This window comes from Piliocolobus tephrosceles, chromosome 9 (genome assembly GCF_002776525.5).
Source record: "Piliocolobus tephrosceles isolate RC106 chromosome 9, ASM277652v3, whole genome shotgun sequence".
NCBI classification, from domain to species: domain Eukaryota; kingdom Metazoa; phylum Chordata; class Mammalia; order Primates; family Cercopithecidae; genus Piliocolobus; species Piliocolobus tephrosceles.
Genome location: NC_045442.1, coordinates 68,428,477 through 68,444,054, shown reverse-complemented (window position 1 = coordinate 68,444,054; position 15,578 = coordinate 68,428,477). Strand labels below are relative to the sequence as shown.

Genomic DNA, 15,578 nt, shown 5'->3' with positions numbered 1-15,578 from the left:
CAGAAAAAAAACCAAAATAAAATATGAATAAGTATTAAAAAAAAAAAAAAGTTCCCCTGTATATGTAGCTGCTTTTAAATGTCCTAATTTCACTGAGTCTCACCTCTAATTCTTCTTGGACCCTTAGGTGGTCTATTGTATTTCTCTGCCAGCAATCCTTTTGCCCCAGGTACTCACGATATACACTGTCTCATCCTGCAGTGGTGCCTGCCACTGCTTTCAATGGCCTCCAGCCTGGTATCCAGACTATGCCACCATTCCCATTAGGCCTCTGAGTGAGGTGAGACAGCAATCAGTTCCTCAGGCAGCCCCACACAAGCCAGAACATTGAAACTAGTTCTGTTTTTGCTCCATCCTGAGGGAAGAGCTGGAAATTGGGTAGCTTCTTCCCATTGTTGGGACAAGGTGGGACAGATTGAGTGGGACAAGGATGAATGAAAATGTCACAAAGTTTTCTACCACTTTGAAGTGTGACCTTTTCATGGTTAGGTGTATGTTTGGTTCCTGCAACTTCTTAACTGGTTCTTAGGGTTCTTCTAAAGTTACTTTGGTCTGTATGTTGTTATTTGATATGTCCATAGGGGAATGAGGGCCTACAGCTTCCTAGTCTCCGTTCTTGCTGTTTCACTCCAGTTTTGTATAATTTTCAGTCATTATTTCCTCGGATGTCTTTTCTTTCCTTTTTTCTCGTCTCCTTCTGGAACACCGATTACATGTGTATCGGAATACTTGAGGCCGGGCGCGGTGGCTCACACCTGTAATCCCAGCACTTTGGGAGACTGAGGTGAGTGGATCTCTTGAGGTCAGGAGTTTGAGACCAGGCTGGCCAACGTGGTGACACCCCATCTCTACTAAAAATACAAAAATTAGCTGGGCATGGTAGCACACGTTTATAATCCCAGCTACTCGGGAGGCTGAGGCACGAGAATTGCTTGAACCTGGGAGGTGGAAGTTGCAATGAGCTGAGATGGTGCCACGGCCCTCCAACCTGGGCAACAGAGTGAGACCGTCTCAAAAAAAAAAAAAAAAAAAAATTAACTTGATATTGGTGCACAAGTTACTGAAATTCTGTCCAGACGTTTTTTTCCCTCTGCTTCAGTTTTCCAAAAATAGTTAAATATTCCTTAAGTCTCGTGTATGGTTCATGAAAAAAAAAGAAAAAAAAATTAAATATTCCTTTACTGTTCAAAATTTTTGTTTTTCCAATTTTATAATATTAAAATCTGTTTATCTTCTTTTTTTTTTAAATTCCAGCTTCTATTTTGTTTTTATTTTATTTCTGAAAAGCAACCATGTGTGAAAATAATTCGGTTTCTTTTTATCTTAGCTCATCAGACCTGACTTCCTAAAACTGAATGTGACTTGTCTGTTAGTCCAAGCTCAGTAAGTCTTTAGCCTCATCAGTCCCATCTCTTCTAGGCATCTTTAACTGTTGAAGTATTAGACCCAAGCAGGCATTTTTTGTAAGATGAGAGGCAAATAGGCCAGACGCGGTGGCACACAACTGTAATCCCAGCACTTTGGGAGGCTGAGGCAGGTGGATCACAATGTCAAGAGATCGAGACCATCCTGGCCAACATGGCCAACTCGTCTCTACTAAAAATACAAAAATTAGCTGGGCATGGTGGTGTGCGCCTGTATTACCAGCTACTTGGGAAGCTGAGGCAGGAGAATTGCTTGAACCAGGGAGCTGGAGGTTGTTGTGAGCCAAGATCATGCCACTGCACTCTAGCCTGATGACAGAGTGAGACTCCGTCTCCAAAAAAAGAAAAAAAAGAGAGAGAGGCAAATGAACAGAATAATGCTTTCTTTTTTAAAAAAAATTTTATTTATTATTTTTTTTTGAGACAGAGTCTCACTCTGTTGCCCAGGCTGGAGTGCAGTGGCTGGATCTCAGCTCACTGCAAGCTCCACCTCCTGGGTTTATGCCATTCTCCTGCCTCAGCCTCCCGAGTAGCTGGGACTACAGGTGCCCGCCACCCAGAATAATGCTTTCTAACCAATCGTCTCCTGTAGCCCATTTCAATGTCCCAAAGTTTAGTTAACAGAACAGGGAAGCTGCCTTGAACTGAACTCAATACTTTGGAATCAGCTTCTGTTTTAGATTCGGAAGGTATATGTGTGGTTTGTTACATGGATATATTATGTAATGCTGAGGTTTGGGTATGACTGATGCCATCACCCATGCTGCTTCAGGTTGTATAGTTTCTATAGTTGTGTCTTCACATTCACTGATTTTTTTTTTTGAAGTGTCTAATTTTTTGTTAATTCCATTTGATGGAATTATCATTTTTGATATTTAATTTTTATATATTTTTTGAAACAGGGTCTCGTTCTGTTGCTCAGGCTGGCATGCAGTGGTGCGATCTCGGCTTACTGCAACCTCTGCCTCCTGGGTTCAAGTGATTCTCCTGCCTCAGCCTCCCAAGTAGCTGGGATTACAGGCACACGCCACCACACGTGGCTAATTTTTGTATTTTTAGTAGAGACAGGGTTTCACTATGTTTGTAAGACTGGTCTTGAATTCCTGGCCTCACGTGATCTACCTGCCTAGCCTTACCAAAGTGCTGAGATTACAGGTGTGATCCACCGTGCCTGGGTAGCTCTTTTATTTTTTATCTCTTGAAGTTCCATTTGGTTCTTTTTTTTTTTTTTTTTTTTTTTTTTGACAGTGTCTCACTCTGTTGCCCAGGCTAGAGTGCAGTGGCACAACCTTGGCTTACTGCAACCTCTGCCCCCCGGGTTTAAGCAATTCTTATGCCTCAACCTCCTGGGTAGCTGGAATTATAGGCATGTGCCAACATGCCTGGCTAATTTTTGTATTTTTAGTAAAGATGGGGTCTCGCCATGTTGACCAGGCTGGTCTCAAACTCCTGACCTCAAGTGATCCACCCGCCTTGGCCTCCTAAAGTGCTGGGATTACAGGCGTGAGCCACCGCACCCAGCCGGTTTTTTAAAAAATATTTTTCTTTTCTGTCATTAGTATTTTTATGTTTTTTTTTTTTTTAAATAGTTGTTTCATCACTGGAACATTTGGGTTGTTTCCACTTATGGGATATTATGAATAAAGCTGCTATTCATGCATTTTCTTTTTCTGCTAGTAATCTATAGTATTGTAAATTATCCTGAGTGTCCTACTGTTTTTATTCACTCAATTGATAATTGAGTGATATATAAAATAGCAAATATTTATTGAGCTTTGTATTTTGCTAGACAGTGTTCTGAATGCCTCCTATGTTCATTTTGTTTAATCTTCATTCCCTCCCTATGAGGTAGGTATTTATATCTCATTTCACTGATGAAGGAATGGAAGCTTAGAGATAGTAACTTGCCTAAGGTGCCACAGCTAGTGGATGCCACAGTGTTAAGTAGAGCAGTGATACGAAGTTGTGTAGGATCTAGCATCTGCTCTAGTTTATATAATCCAATAGAACAAATAGTTGACAGTTCTGGGGGTCACTGAGGAAAAGTTATTTGAATGGGAAAAAAATATCCTGTGAAACAATTGAAGACATTTTGATGGTTGCTTGCTAATCAGCTGACCAACTGCTAACCAACTATATCAATCTTTCAGCACGCATTTTCAAGTGAGAACAGCCTTGACTGGAATTCAGTAATAATTTGGACAGTATTTGAGGGTTTTAAAAAAGAGCAGCAGGCCGGGCGCAGTGGCTCACAGCTATAATCCCAGCCCTTTGGGAGGCCAAGGGAGGTGAATCAGTTGAGCCCAAGAGTTTGAGATCAGCCTGGGAAGCATGATGAAAACTTGTCTCTACAAAACATACAAAAATTAGCCATTCTGGACAACAAAGCAAGATCCTGTCTAAGGGGGGGGGAAAAAAAAAAGCAGAGCTTTCCACTTTTGCTTGGGTTATTATTCAAATCATATGCTCTTCCTGAACTGTTCAAAAAAAGTGTCATATGGATCAGATATTATCTAAGGACGTGTTCATTATGATGTCTGCCTTCAGTCCTGGTTCAGTACTTAAGAAGGTGAGACTCTTCATCTTCTAAAAAAAAATTGATATTATTAATATTTCTTTTTTTGAGAAGGTGAATTTATTTTTCTTTATAACTCATGTCAAATACATCAAGTGCTTTTGGGATCTCTGATATGAAAGGTTCTGTTGAAATGTCAGGTTATAGTTTACCCTACCTTATGAGTTTTCTATTGCTGTGTAAAAAATTACTACAATCTTAGCAGCCTAAAACCACACCCATGTATCATCTCACAGTTCTCCTTTAGTTTCATAGTTCTGCAGGGCAGAAGACCCAGTGAACTGGACTGGGTTCTCTGCTTAGGGTCTCACAAGGCCAAAATCAAGATGTTGACCAGACTGGTATCTCATCTGGAGGCTCTTGGGAAGAATCAACTTCCATGTTCATTCAGGTTGTTGGCAGAATTCAGATCCTTGTGTCTATACATCTGAAAGTGCCATTTCCTTGATACATGGCTGCTCTGGCTTCATCAAATCCTTCTCATGTCAGATCTGACTTCTGCCACCAGCCAAAGACTCTGCTTTTTAAACAGCTCATGTGTATAGATTAGGCTCATTGGGATAATCTCTCTCTCTTAAAGTCTGCTGTACCATATAACACAGTATAATTCATAGGATTGATACATTATCACAGCCACAGGGTCCACCTACAACCTGGATTATACCAGGGCAAAAGGTCATTAGGGGTCAGTCTGAGAATTCCATCACAGCTATTAATTTCCATTGTTAAACATTGTTGTGAAGGTCACATTTTTGGGGCAACAGGCAACTTTTCTATGCTCAGGTCTCATTCTATCCTTCTGATCATCTTTCCTTGAACATAATTCTTTCTTCCTTTAAAACAGTCGGCCTCTTTTTCCTCTTTATTTGGTAGCAGACTTGTCCTTGACCTCACCCTTTGCTCTTCAAGGAAACTGAATTTACCTTTTAGGATAGCATTCCCTGAAATCACCTTTGTTTGTGTTCATCTGTTATATAAGAAATATTGTTTGACTGCAGACATTATCACTATCATCCCTGTGCTTCAGTTCCCTAAGCCTGAGTATTTAACGTAGGATTGAGCTGCTCACAGACATTGACAAGCTATTCTTCATCTGTGTGATCTGCAGATAAGCTGCACCTTATTTTTTCACTCGTTTCTTGCATTAAGATTCAAAGATGTCTCATTGCCTACAAATTCAGGAAGTGTATTACAACCCTGTATATCTCTCAATCATTCTTTAGCTAGTAATGCTGCTATAATTCCACTTTATCTCACAGCAGGGTCCAGTAGAAAGCACATCAGTAATGAAAAACAGTAATTCAAAACCATGTGCAGTGGAACATTTGAAGGCTTATAGATCCATCTGAAGCAACAGGGGATTTCTCAGGCTGCCTAGAGAACCTGGATCGGTTATAGCTGCAGAAACTACATAATTCTGCTCATATTGTAGCGTGAAGGCTTACACTGGGCAGAATGGGTAATGGGTCTGCCTCCCCCTAACTCCCTCAGGCAGGATTTTTTTTCCGGTTAGTTTTAGTGACTGAAGAAGAAAATGTTTATATAAAAACTTTAGTGTATAATTTAGGATTTTTCATGTGTAAGGGGAGTTGCAGGATTTGTACTTATCTTTTGAACTGATTTAAAATGAAGATGGGATAGTTGTCTTTGGTTGTAAGGAAAATTGTAAAACCCCTTTATTTCTGATGTTGAGTAGGAAAGTAAGAAAAGGAAATATTTAAAAGATTCATATATTGTCCCATTTTGGTGGAGATACTAGTTTTGAACAGGTTTTTGTGTCTTATTGATTCATGCACTATTTATTAAATGTCTACTTTATACCAGGTATACATAACGTATAGGACATATTATGTGCCAACAATGGACTCTGCTCTTAAGGATCCCATACTCTAGGGTGTGGGAAATAGACTTCTTCCAGAAATAGTTGCAGTGTTGTGAGATAAGTGCTACTAGATAAATGCAGTGGGTATCCAGAGGAGAAATTCTGTAGTGGTTGGAGAAGGCTTGATAAGGGAGCTAACAATTGAACAGTCTTGAGGGACAGGAGTTTGTGCCAGGCAGGCAAATGGGGCAGGGAGCATTGCGCAGAGGAAATGTCACTTGTGAGGTATTCAGGGGAGAGTGAGGAATTTGTTAAGGCTGGTACTTAGAAAGAGGTAGGAGTTAAGAGTGGAAATGACATGGCTCCCAAGTTGTGAAAGCTCTTATGTGGGTTAAGGATTTTGAATGTAATATCCTATAGATAGTAAGAAAATAGTTAAGACTGGGCATAGTAGCTCACACCTGTAATCTTAGCACTTTGGGAGGCTGAGGTGGGAGGATCCCTCAAATCCAAGAGTATGAAACCAGCCTGGGCAACATAATGAAACTCCATGTCTACAAACAATAAAAAAATTAGCCAGGCATGGTGGTGTGTACCTGTGGTCCCAGCTACTTGGGAGGCTGATGTGGGAGGAGGATTGCTTGAGTCCAGAGATAGAGGTTACAGTAGCCATGATCATGCCACTGCACTCTAGCCTGGGTGACAGAGCGAGACTCTGTCTCCAAAAGAAAGAAAGAAACAAACTAGTTGAGATTTTAAGCAAGGACTGTGATGAACTTAGCACCGTAGGAAAAAAATTGAAGGCAGTGTGAAGGATGCCTTGAGAGGTAAGGAGTTGGGCACCAAGGCAGGTACCAGTTGGGAGGCTATCAATACTGTCTATTGAAAGAATAGGGTTTGTGTCATATTCAGGAGGGGATATATTCCAAAGATATTACAGAGTTCTGCTCTAAAGTTGGGATAATAATGGTATTTATGTTACAGTGTTGATATGAAGAGTAAATGAGTTAATAAGTTTAAGGTGTTTGGAGCAGAGCATGGCACATAGTGCCGAATAAGTATTATTGTTGTTATAATTGTTCTAATTGTTGCGGTACCAAGTAAGACTTGTAATAATCTCATGGGTTACAAAATGGAGGGGAGGGAAGGAGTGGCATTAAGAAGGAGCAGCAGATCTCTCTTGCGCTCTTAACCCATCAGAAATGTGAGAGGGACCAAGGTCTGTCTTTGGGAATAAATGTAAGTTGAGTAAATGCCTTGCTAACTAGTGCTTTCAAGTACTATGGAGGAATAGTGAAGTTTTTAGAAGCGCAGGCTGAAGGATTCTTTGTACTCATCTAAGGTAAGTGGGGTGGTGCATCCGTTAGTGAGGGGAGATGCTCTTCACTCCTCTTTAGTGGGTAAAGATCTTTAGACAATGCATGAGAAGTTCTTTTCTCTTGTCAATATAAAAGCCCATGCTTGAATATTTGTCCACGTTTTAAGAACCTCTCCACTTTCTTGTAATTATGTATGAACAAATAGAGTTTATAAGCCAGGAGAAACAAAATCCTTTTTTCTAAAGCTTATACAGCTTAACACAGTATTTCATTAATAGCACATAGTGACTTGCAAATCAAAGTCAGCTTTTCTGAACATTCTTAAAGAATAATGGAAATGACTCAGCAGAGCCTGATTTAGCCTCCAGTGCTGCTTTAAAAGGGAGAGCAAAGATGGCATTTGTCTGGTGCTGCACAGTCATGTAAAAAGGAAGAGGGGGAAGCTTGTATTTATTCCATACTGCTGTGTGCCAGAGACTTCACATGTGTTTCATTTAATCTGCAGAGTAAACCTGAGAAGTATTGTCTGTTTTATAGATGATGAAATTAAGCTTTGTAGCAACTGAGTAATTCACCTAGGGTCATGCTGCTGATAGTTGGCAGAATTTGAACATAGGCCTGTCTGGTTGCATAGCCAAATGCTCTTTTCATCACTTTGCCGTATTTGAATGACTTCTTTATATGAATGAACTTCATATCACCTGCCCAGAAGCAATTCTACAGGATTTGGCCATAAAAAAAGAAAGAAAATACGAGTATAGGGAAAGCATGCATGTTTACTCTTTTTCTTTGCATAGAATATCAGAAAGTGAATTGGTAGATCCCTCACACAGAATCTATTTTGTTAGCAGATAATTATTTAGGTTTTGTGGGAACATGTAAAAAGTTTATAAGTCCTTTGACTTACAGGTAAACCAGGCCACCTCCCTTATTTTACAGAGGAGGAAGCTGAGGCTAGAAAAGTGACATGATTTGCCTAATTACAGCTGCTTTGTGACAAAGTTGGAATTAGAACCCTAGACTCTCTACTCCGGGTTAAAGGCACAAACCTTTGTTATACCTGGAGTTCCTAAAAGATATATGTGAATATGATTTGAGAATTATTTTTTGTCTCTGGCAATTGGCATGTTGGGCTATAAATTATTTACATTCTGGGTGCTACACATTTGGATCAGATTCTTCATTATCATGTAGTGGAGCGTGAGCTTACAGGTCTATGTCTGGAGAGAGGCCTCCCTTCTACTTGCTGACAGCTCTGGCAGTTGCACCTGTGTTATATCCCATCTCATGGAAAGGATGGTTGAGCTTTAAGGAAGCAGAGAATGCTTCATGATGGACTAATCCATACTGCTCTATACTGGCCTTTTCCCCAAGCTTGATATCTGTAGATTTTATTATGTCTTGTTAGTTGTTCCTACTGATAGTATTATGAGCACTTCTGCCCCAGTCGAGCCCAGGGTGCTGGATTAAAAGTGATACCAGTGAAGGGCCTGTGATGATGTGGTGACTGCTAGTGGTAAATCTTGAGCTGCAGTTTGAATGAGAGGGCTAAGGCCCGTGCACCCAGGACTGATGAGTCAGGACATGACCTTGAACTCGGTGAACTGTGACTTAGGCATGTACATAAGTTTTCTTTAGAGGAGGCTTTTGCATACATGCATGAGGCTTTATTTAACAAGAAAGAAACTGAGGCTCAGTGGTGGTGTGACAGCCATAAAGAAACATGTTTATTTTCATACACAAAACTGCCCCAGGAAATTCCTGTTACTTCACCCTTTGGTTCTCTTCTGGGTGGAAGGTCAATACCATTAGAACTTTGAGGCGCCAGCCTGGGTGGCCAACCTAATGGAGTAAGATAGTTCCAGCTCCAAGTAATGGTGAACTTGGAGCAGGGCCCAGTGTAATTAAACCCCTGCAGTAAAGAATTTGATGTTGGTTGGTCTTCATTCATCTCAGTGAATGGGCTTGCAGCAGGAATATGATATATTCCGAGCAAAGAAAAACAGTGGCTCTAGAGATTTATGCTATTGCCTTGAAGATTGTTTGGTTCCAAATTAAATTTAGATAATTCAGTAAGAGAAAAGTTTCTCTTGGTAGATGGCATTGTGAGGTAGGGCAGTTTAGAGAGTTTCTCCATTCATTAAAAGACTGTCCAGTGGAGTTACTTGTAAACTATATAGTCTACAGTAAAGGATTATTTGAACCCTTATGATTCAAAATTCAAAAAAGGACTTTCGATTGTGTGACCCTTAGGTGTCCTGTCTGTACCTTTTCCTGCTCCATTGCCTTCTGTGTGTTTTGTTTCCCAGTACTCGGTTTTTCTTGGCAAGTAAACTCAAGTTGACTAGAGTGCTAGGCTCCCAAAGGGTAAGGCAGGGAAAGCAAAGTTGTAGAACTTCATTTTTCTAGCTGGATATTAGGGCAAATTTATGCAAGATAAGGTTGAAGAATAAAGAGAAAGAAAAAGGAAGAAAGAGCAATGGAATGTGAAAGTGACTGAGATAGTAAGCTGGGAATTTTAAACCATTAGGCCATTTTCCTCCTATGTTTCCCAGTCATTTCCGGGTCTAGAAAGGTACTTATGTGTACTTTCAGGCCTTTAGAATTGAGTCTGGCTCTACTAGTTAAGTCTTGATTTGGCATGCCAGGGACAGGGCATTTTTTTGCCCTTGTTTTTCTCTCTCTAGTCACTGTATTATGTATTATATATATATTATATATAGTGACTATATATTATATATATGTAAAATATAAAAATATTATATATAATATAAAAATACATATTTTTAGAGGAACTAGGGTAATTTTACCTTTAAAAAGTCTCAACATTGGGCTAGGTGTGGTGGCCCATGCTTGTAATCCCAGCACTTTGAGAGGCTGAGGCCAGTGGATCACTTGAGGCCAGGAGTTCAAGACCAGCCTTGTCAACATAGCACAACCCCATTTCTACAAAAGTAAAAGAAAAAAAAAAGCCCAACATCTATAAAAGCTTAAAAACAAATGGTTTCCTCTTTTATTTGTGCTTAGAGTTTTTCTTTTTCTTTCTTTTTTTTTTTGATACAGAGTTTTGCTTTGTTGCCCAGATAGCAGTGCAGTGGTGCAATCTTGGCTCACGGCAACCTCTGCCTTCTGGGTTCACACGATTTTCCTGCCTCAGCCTTCAGAGTAGCTGGGATTACAGGCATGCACCACTAGGCCTGGCTAATTTTTTGTATGTGTAGTAGAGACAGGGTTTCACCATGTTGCCCAGGCTGGTCTCGAACTCCTGACCTCGTGATCCGCCCACCTTGGCCTCCTAAAGTGCTGGGGTTACAAGGGTGAGCTGCTGCACCAGCCTTGTGCTTAGAGTTTTTCTAAAAAAACTTCAAAATTGTTCAATGTAACACACATCAGAAGACAGTACAGAACAAATGGATGCTTTTATAACCACCATACAGGCTGGAGATACAATCTTATCAGCACCCTAGACTTCCTTGTCTTGCCTCTGTCTTCTTCTCCTGAAGGGTAACCACTGTCCCAACTTTTACAGTAATCACATCCTTAGTTTTCTTTAGTTTTATCACCCAAGTGTATTTCCCCCAAGATGCCTTAAAAAACATTTTGGGAAGGGGGCATGTGACAGGCAGAACAATGGCACTCCAAAAATATTCATATCCTAATCCCATAACCGGTGACTATTACCTTTTATGGCAAAAGAGACTTTGAGATGTGATAAAGTTAAGGATGTTGAGATGGGTCTTTATAAGAGGGAGTCGGGACTGAGCGTGGTGGCTCACACATGTAATCCCAGCACTTTGGGAGGCTGAGGTGGGCAGATCACCTGAGGTCAGGAGTTCGAGATCAGCCTGGCCAACATGGTGAAACCCCATCACTACAAAATTAGCTGGACGTCGTGGCGGGCGCCTGTAATCCCAGCTACTCGGGAGGCTGAGATAGGAGAATAGCTTGAACCCAGGAGGCGGAGGTTGCAGTGAGCCAGGATCTTGCCATTGTACTCCAACCTGGGCAACAGAGCAAGACTCTGTCTAAGAAAAAAAAAAAAAAAGAGGAAGTCAGAAAGGTCAGAGTCAGAGAAGGAGACGTGACAATTGAAGTGGAGATTGGAGTGGTGTGACTCTGAGCCAAGACATTCAGGTAGCCTCTAGAAGCTAGAAAAGTCAAGGAAATGATTTGCCTTGGAGCCTCCTCAAGGAATGCAGCCCTGCTGACTCATGTTAGACTTCTGACCTCCAGAAGATGGTAGGATAAGTTCGTATTGTTGTAAGCCACAAAGTTTATGGTAATTTGTTGTAGCACCAATAGAGAATTTATGCAGGAAGTTGTTTTAAACTCAGAAAAGTTGAAGAAAAGAATAGTATCCTTTACTCAGATTCACCTATTGTTAATATTTCACTATTTGTTTTAGTATTCCATTTTTTTCTTTCTGAACTGCTTTAGAGTGAGTTGCACATGTCATAGCCCTTTAATCCTAAATATTTCAAAATCTTTTAATTAAAAATATTGGGGGGAGTGGGGTGGGATCTTGCTATGTTGTCCAGGCTAGTTTTGAATTCCTGGTCTCAAACTATCCCTTCCACCTCAGCCTCCTGAGCAGCTGAGACTATAGGCATGCACCACTGTGTCTGGCAAAACTTTTTAAAGCATAATAGTGTTATAGTTCTCAACCTCAATACATTTAACATTGATAGTTTTATCTAATTTACCATCCACGTTCAAATTTTGTCGCTTAATCCAATAATATCCTTTGTAGCATTTTTTCCCCCTCTAGTTTGGGATTCAGTCTAGGATTAGGTGTTGTTTAATTGTCACGTTTCTAGCTTCCTTCAATCTGGAACATTTCCACAGGCTTTCTTTGTCTGCCTTTCTTCTTCTTTTTTTTTTTTGAGTTGGAGAGTTAGAGTCTCACTCTGCTGTCACCCAGGGTGCAGTGCGGTGTTGTGAGCACCACTGCACCTTGAACTCCTGGGCTCAGGTGATCCTCCCACCCCAGCCTCCTGAGTAGCCAGGATTCCAGGTGCGCGGTGCCTCACCGGCTCTTTGTCTTTCTTGACATTGACTTTTTAAATAGAATGCTTCTCACTTTTGATCTGTCTGGCATTTCCTCATGAGTAGACTTAGGTATTCCTGGATGGAGCATTGCATAAGTGATGATGTGTCCTTCTCAGAGTATACAGTGTCCCTCCTTGGTGATGTTAATTTTGACACCATCCAGTCAGTGTTAATTTCTTTATAGTTACTATATTTTTACCTTTCAACCAATAAACAATCTATAAGAGGACAATTTAAGACTATGCAAATATTCTACTCCTCAACAAAATTTCTGCTTAGATTTAACATCCTTTAATGATTCTTGCCTGAATTTTTTTTTTTTTTTTTGAGATGGAGTTTCACTCTTGTTTGTTACCCAGACTGTAGTGCAATGGCACGATCTCATCTCACTGCAACCTTCGCCTCCCTGGTTCAAGCAATTCTCCTGCCTCAGCTTCCTGAGTAGCTGGAATTACAGGCACATGGCACCATGCCCTGCTAATTTTTGTGTTTTTAGTAGAGACGGGGTTTCACCATGTTGGCCAGGCTGGTCTCGAACTCCTGATCTCAGGTGATCTGCCTGTCTTGGCCTACCAAAGTGCTGGGATTACGGGCATGAGCCACCGCGCCCGGCCATGAATTTTGCTCTTACAATTACAAAATTATAATTTTCCAACTCTAGTGTTTTCTCTGTTGATCAGTTGGCATTTGGTATTCTACTGTAATAAGCAACTCTCCCTTCTCATCTATCAGTTTATCAATCATTGATACAGAATCATACATTTCTATTTTTTCAGTAGTTTGTTACACTTTATTATTTTGGTGCTCAAACTGTCCCTGATTTAACCAGTGGGGCTTCCTTCAAGCTGGCTCCTATGTTGGTGACATACCTACTCCCCTCTACCTTTTCTTTTTAGTGTTTTCCATACTTTCTGGCATAAAAAGCTGTTCCAGGCTTGTCTTTTACTTTGATGTTCCAGCCCTGGAATCAGCCATTTCTCCAAGGAGTCCTGCTCCTTTTTAGTGGGAGGTGGTGTTAAGGCTAGGCATGGATGCCACATATGCTCAGGATGTCTGCTTTTATGCCCTTTCAGTGTGACAGATCTAGGAAATATATGCAAACACACACAACATACGTATACATGCATATACATGGGCACCTATTCATTTACGTACGTAGTTTAGAAATCAAGAGTTCACACAGAGAGCTCCAATTTCAGTCCATCCCTACAGGGTTCTTTCTTGCTCTTCCCTATTTCATATTAGTATGTCCCTCCTTCCACAGCAAGAACCCTGGCTTCCAGCATCATCAACACCTTTACTCATTTGCTCAGTCCCGTAATACCTCTAAAATAGTTTGGATTTGCTTTGCCTGTACCTCTACAGGAATAAACCAAATAAAATAGAATTGAGGATTTGTTTGCAGTCTTTCCCCTAACCCTACCCGAAACTGTGATATGAAGTCAAATATTATTTTTTTGTTTGTTTGTTTGTTTTGAGGCAGAGTCTCACTCTGTTGCCCAGGCTGGAATGCAATGGCGTGATCTCGGCTCACTGCAACCTCCTCCTCCCAGGTTCAAGTGATTCTTCTGCCTCAGTCTCCGAAGTAGCTGGGATTATAGGCGAGCAAGTGCCACCATACCCAGCTGATTTTTGTATTTTTAGTAGAGATGGGGTTTTGCCATGTTGGCCAGGCTGGTCTCGAACTCCTGACCTCGGGCGATCCACCCGCCTTGGCCTCCCAAAGTGCTGGGCTTACAGGCGTGAGCCACCGCACCCAGCCTTGTGTTTGTTGATTCTTTTTAAACCCCCTCTAGTGTGGATTTGATATTCATGTAAAATACAGTTGGGTTTATTTTTAGTTTACTTTCAAATTAGGTTTCTTTCCCCTTTCCATACTTGTTTATTTTATTTTATGTTTGAATATGTAGACCATTATCGTGCTTCCAAAAGTCAAAACTGTGTAAGAGGCTTACATACCCAGAAGTGTCACACATTCTTGTATTCTTTCTGCCCCTTTCTTCTTCATCCCTTGGGGGTGACCAGTATCACTGTTTTCTGGTTTATTTGTCCTGTGTTTGTTTTTGTAAAAATAAGCATATATATATTAATGTATGTTTTCGTATTTTACCTTCTTTTTTAAACAAATGGTATCAAGTACAGAAGCTCTTCTGCACTTGTCTTTTTTTTGAGACAGGGTCTTGCTGTATCACTCAGGCTGGAGTGCAATGGCACTATCACAGCGCACTGCAGCCTCGACCTCTGGGACTCAAGTGATCCTCCCACCTCAGCCTCCCGAGTAGCTGGAACTGTCGGCATACGTGTGCCACCACACCTGGCTCCTTTTTGCATTTCTTGTGTAGACGAGGTTTCACCGTGTTGCCCGGGCTGGTCTCAAGTGATCTGCCCACCTTGGCCTCCCAAAGTGCTGTGATTACAGGTGTGAGCCACCCCGCCCAGTCCTGCACTGTGCTTTTCTCATTTAATAATAGGTCCTGAAAAATCACTCCAGATCATATTATATATGTATTTATACATAGTTTTCAACCATTCTGTACTTGAGCATTTAAGTGTTTTGCAGTAATGCTGTAATGTCTAACCTCATGCATATATATTTTATATTGTTAATGTATTTTCAGGATAAATTCCTAGAAGTAGGATTGTTGGGTGTATTCATCTGCTCTGGCTGCTGTCGTAGAATACCACAGACCGGGTGGCTTCAACAATAGAAATTTATTTTCTCTTAGCCCCGGAAGCTGAAAGACTAAGATCAAGGTGCTGGCAGGGTTGCTTTCTGCTATAGCCTCTTCCTGGCTTGCAGATGGCCGCCTGCTTGCTATGTCCTCACGCGACTGTTTCTCTTTGCTTTCTCACTCCTGGTGTTTCTTCTTCTGTATAAAGACACCAGTCCTGTTGGATTAGGACCTCACCCTTATGGCCTCGTTTAACTTTGTCCCCAAAAGGCCCTGTCTCCAAATACGTTTACATTGGGTAGAAAGGCTTCAGCATATGAATTTAGGGGGGACACAATTCAGTCCAGAGCATTGGGTCAGATGGTAAATACTTATTTATGGTGTCTTTTGTTTTGTTAGATATTGCCAAATTTCCCTCCACAGGGATTGTACCATTTTGCATTTCCACTAGCAATGTATAAACGTGCCCGTGTCCCTACAGCACTCCAACAGGGTGTATTGTGAAGCTTTTGAATTTTTGTCAGTTTGATGGGTGAGAAATGGTATTCAGTGTAGTTTTAATTTGCATTTTTTAAATGAGCAAAATTGTATGTCTTTCTACATGTTCGAGTCCTTTTTATATCTTTATTCTTGTGAAGTGTCTGTCTTTTGCCTATTGTTCAATAGCATTTTGAGTTTTTTCTTTGATTTTTAAAAGTATTTTATTTTATTTATTTA

General features: G+C 40.8%; 1 protein-coding gene and 1 non-coding gene across 5 annotated transcripts in view; one reads left to right on the top strand and one right to left on the bottom strand.

Annotated features, from left to right (window-relative positions):
• The window catches only part of ASCC1 (activating signal cointegrator 1 complex subunit 1), a 126,845-nt gene that overhangs the window by 35,063 nt on the left and 76,204 nt on the right, over window positions 1-15,578 (top strand). The window lies entirely within an intron of this gene.
• On the bottom strand, window positions 1,955-2,088 carry LOC111537999. Its single transcript, XR_002730177.1, has one exon. It is a non-coding gene; the product is annotated as a small nucleolar RNA SNORA36 family (small nucleolar RNA).